The sequence below is a fragment of the Aethalodelphis obliquidens genome, unplaced genomic scaffold (genome assembly GCF_003676395.1).
Source record: "Aethalodelphis obliquidens isolate GAN/ISIS:26980383/991018 unplaced genomic scaffold, ASM367639v1 scaffold40, whole genome shotgun sequence".
Taxonomy (NCBI): Eukaryota; Metazoa; Chordata; class Mammalia; order Artiodactyla; family Delphinidae; genus Aethalodelphis; species Aethalodelphis obliquidens.
The window spans coordinates 666,154-670,771 of record NW_020837984.1 but is presented as its reverse complement, the minus strand read 5'-3'; the positions used below and the strand labels follow the sequence as shown (position 1 = coordinate 670,771).

At 41.8% G+C, this 4,618-nt stretch overlaps 1 protein-coding gene across 1 annotated transcript in view; it reads right to left on the bottom strand.

The window, feature by feature from the left end:
- The window catches only part of ACYP2 (acylphosphatase 2), a 175,189-nt gene that overhangs the window by 37,618 nt on the left and 132,953 nt on the right, over positions 1-4,618 (bottom strand). The gene's annotated exons all lie outside the window — the stretch shown is intronic.

Sequence of the window (4,618 nt, the reverse complement as noted above, 5' to 3'; positions counted from 1 at the left end):
CCTTTGCTCTTGGAAATACTCCCACACAGGTCCCCTACCACCTCCTGCCAGACCTAGGCCTTAGCAACAGCAAGGGTATGCCTTTGACTGATTTTGTGCTCACCTTTCTGCACCTTCCCTCCACTGGACATTCAGCTCTCTCAGCTTTCCAGATTGAGACCTTCGTGGCTATGCTGCACCACTTCCCCGTGGCATGCTGTTGTGCATTAATATCACATGCTGCATGGTGGTAGTTCACACTCTTCTAAGCCAAATAAATGATGCTACAGATGGCACTGCCTTTGTCTGCACTGCTTGGACCCTGTTTGCTCCCAAGGCTTCTGGTCTAGTTACTACCATCTGGATTTCCAGCTTTTTTTTTTTTTTTTTTGCGGTACGCGGGCCCCTCACTGCTGTGGCCTCTCCAGTTGCGGAGCACAGGCTCCAGACGCGCAGGCTCAGTGGCCATGGCTCACGGGCCCAGCCGCTCCGCGGCATGTGGGATCTTCCCGGACCGGGGCACGAACCCGTTTCCCCTGCATCGGCAGGTGGACTCTCAACCACTGCGCTACCAGGGAAGCCCTCCAGTTGTTTTTAAGAGCCTGTTTTACTCATTCTGCTCTGCACGTGGCCTGTGGACAATTGCTGGGCATTAATAAAGTCAAGAGAGAGAAGAAGGGGGCTGCTTGGTCTCTGGTTTATGCAACTCCGTTGCTCTTCCTGCTTCTCTGATCACCTAATGCTGCCTGCTACTGGCTACACCCACCCCCTTAGGCTGTCACCTGCTGGATGAACATTTTCTAGACCACTGTCAGCTCCACTTTCTGGTTTTTGGTCAACAAGGATCTTCAGAACTGGTGGTAGACCCAGACTTCCTGCCATCATATAAAAGACCTTTCTATTTCTCCCCTAAAAGACCTCAATTCCTCACCATCACTCAGGAACCCTACTGACTGTCAGGCAAGTGGTTGAGGTGACGAGTTAGACCCTATTTGCATGGCAAGGATAATGATGGTGTCCTTGCTAAGTACCAGGCTTTCTCAGCCTCAACCAGTGAAGCCATACAAAAGTTAGGTACTTTTGGGGCTTCCCGGGTGGCGCAGTGGTTGAGAGTCCGCCTGCCAATACAGGGGACACGGGTTCGTGCCCCGCTCCGGGAAGATCCCACATGCCGTGGAGCGGCTGGGCCCGAGAGCCATGGCCGCTGAGCCTGTGCGTCCGGAGGCTGAGCTCCGCAACGGGAGAGGCCACAACAGTGGGGGGCCCGCGTACCGCAAAAAAAAAAAAGGTACTTTTGTCTCCCTTCCTCGTCCTGAATATGAAGAAGTGCCAGCAGTGCCAGGGTAGGTGTACAGTTTCTCTTCTATTTCTCATATCACTTCTATCTCTTTGTAAAAAGTGGTAGCTCAGAAGCATCTGCAGAAGCAGGCTTTTCGGTTTAACTTGGCTGTTTATCATTTCCAGAGGCAGAGAGATGGTCCTGTCAAGGAGACTACCAGAGCTCTCAGTCCCTCTCTGCCTTCTTCCCAGCCCTCACCCATCTATAGCAATGCCTAGATGGTTTAAAGAAAGACATACATGGAATGAATGGACGGAAGAACTAAAGAGATTGTGATGGATGCCCGCCCTGAGAAGGAAAACTGAACAGACGGCCAGAGGCAGAAATGAGCCAGGGGAAATATGGGCCTAGAATAAACACAGGATTGACAGAGCCTGCAAGGAAGGGATACCTCCTCTTGTTAGTGGTGATAGGAGGAGAAGTACTCTTCTCAGGATTGGGATGGGAGAATTGAAGGTGGTTGAAGTGCTATGTTGCCGAAAGATGATTTTTTTTAAAGAAATACAAACAATGCAACTTTGTGTGTTTTATGTAGAAAATTAATACCATGCCCTTAATTTCACTAGTATTTAGTAAAACCTTATTACTTTCTCTGTTTCTGTTTACTGGGAAGATGTGGTTGTATAGATTTTCTTTTGCTTTCAGTTGGGAACATTTGGGAGAATGTTAATTTCTTTCTGGTACAATATGGAGACTTTTGTGAATATTCACACAGTTTTCAACTCGTTTCTGTTAAAACTGTATCTTTAGAAGTATAATTTGAATAACTTGGTCTTATCAGACTCTGAAGACTTTGGAAACTGTTGTCTTTATGGAAAAATAACCTACAAAAAAATTGTGGCTCTGATTGTCTTGACAATTCACCCTGGTAACAACTTAATAATTGATGTATCTCTTTTCCTAAATGGCAAAAATACTTGTGAGATTGCTCTGTAAAATTGGAAGTGTACCATTGGCATATTTATCTTTCCTTATGTGCACCTTGGTAAAATAAACGCACGTAAACAAAACTAAAAGGATGAAAAATAACAAGGGTGGAGAAATACGCAGAGAAACAAGAATGCTCATACACTTCTAGTGGAGGAGTAGCTTAGTACAGATACTTTAGAAAATTGTTTGGCAGTATCTATGCACACCCTCTGATCCAGTTCTGGGAATATGCCCAACAGAAATACATGCACTGCATATATTCACAAAGACATGCATAAAAGTGTTTATAACAGCCCAATTCTAAGAGCAGGAACTGCACCAGCATCTATCAACAGTAGAAAAAGTAAGTTTTGAAATACACAACGGAATACTATGAGAAATAAAAAACTATGCCTACGTGCAATTGTGAATGAATCTCACAAACATGAGGCTGGATGAAGGAAGCCAGTCACAAGAGCACATGCTGTGTAATTCCATTTATATATGAATTTTAAGAACAGGTAAAACTAATCTATGGTGGTAGAAGTTGGAATAGTGATTACGACCAAGAACAGTGAAGAGTCTGAGATTTTGCCCTGCTTACAGACTATTATGTTCCCTGCCTAGTTAACAGCTGCGGAGTCAAGAGACAAAGAACCTTACAACTCAATAGCCAGTGTCAGTATTGCAGCAACTTCTTGAGCCCTGCTTCCTAATTATGCAATATGAAGAAAGCCAGGTGACACCTGCACACACGCTGGGTTGCATTACAGGAGAGGAACCCTGAGTTTAGGTAACCTCAGTTTTATAATGGGAAGTAAACATGCCTACCCTTTGCTTTGAAGGGAGACATCTTTAACATACTAAACAGTATAATAAAAGACAATAATAAGAGACACAATCTCTATTTTTTCAAGACTTAAGCAAAACTGCCCTTTTCTCTGGAGAAAAACACTCTCTCTTGTCTTGCAAGGCTATTCAAATAAACTTGAAAGGGTACTCTGAACAAAGGCAGGTGGTATCTCTGCTCACAAGATGTGCAGAAGTATCAGAGACCCATGATAATTGTCTGCCAACAGTTGTGGGGTGGGGGCGGTACCTACTGGCTGGAAGGGAGGATGATGGTGGATTCTGAAGGGCTGGGGATGTCTGTCTTGATCTGGGTGCTACATACATGGGTGTATTCACTTTGCGACACTTCATTGAGTTGTACATTTGTGAAACATATTTTTCTATATGTATATTTAATAAAATATGCTTGCTTAAGAAAAACAAAAATTAAAAAGAAACCCAAAGTAAGCAAAGAAAAATAAAACAACAAAAACAACAACAAAACCCACCATCTTTCTGGAACTTCAATGCTAGGAAATGACTGGCCAATTTAAAAATATGTTTCAGGTTTTTCGGGGGTAGGCTGTAGGTCCATATATTAGAATTCTAATAGGATCATTTACTATACCACAAATGGTTAAAATCCATTTCCTGGGGGGCGGGGAATTTTTATCTAGGTATGGGCCATCAAGTTTTAGTATTTATATTGTTCCTGCTCTTTTTATCAACTGACTTTTATCAGAGTTGAGTTGTAAACAGTTTATTTAATTATGGTTTGTGATGGTTCATTTTCAAAGCTTAGCTCTTCCAGCTAAATAAATGATAAAAGCCAAGTATTATTTAGTTCTGTTGTTCAGCAAGGATGATGCTATTTCTGAGATGACCCCATCACATTCTTGCTTCTTAAGATGGTCTGCATCAAAGTTTCATATCCTTTCTTTTTAGCCCTCCCTCTTTGAGGTATAAATATTTCACTGAGTGAAAAACAGAATTTCACACTACACCTTTGGCACATGCCATAGAAGACTGCAGTATTAATAGCAACAAAATCTTCTGTAAAACTAAAGAAATCATTTGGTTTGGCTTATTTGAGCAAAACCTTTCCATTTATGTATATAACAAGGTATTTGGGGACAATAAGGATAATTCAGTGTTGAAAATGGCAGCAGGTTTTTTTTTTTAACATAAAGGATATAAAAACATGTACTGATATGTAAGATTAACTTATTGCCTTTGAAACATAAGGTAGACTTAATTAGGTTTTTTACAATTCTTACTATCAATTCACATCACACATTATAATTTTAAATGGCATCCATATGGATGGCTTGCCCTGAATTTTCCAATGGCAAAACTCTCTCTTTGCTATTGGTAGCTAGAAGCATAAGTGATGCAGGATACTTTGATTTATGTAAAGGAGTCTAAAATTCAAGTTTAGTCTGTCTTACCAAAATAGATGAGGATGGGAAAGGTGGTAGGTGGGATTTTTAAATTTAGCATTAAACTGGAGTCTAGAGCATTAAACTAATAGTGCACTGAGTTATAAGTTGGGGCACATGG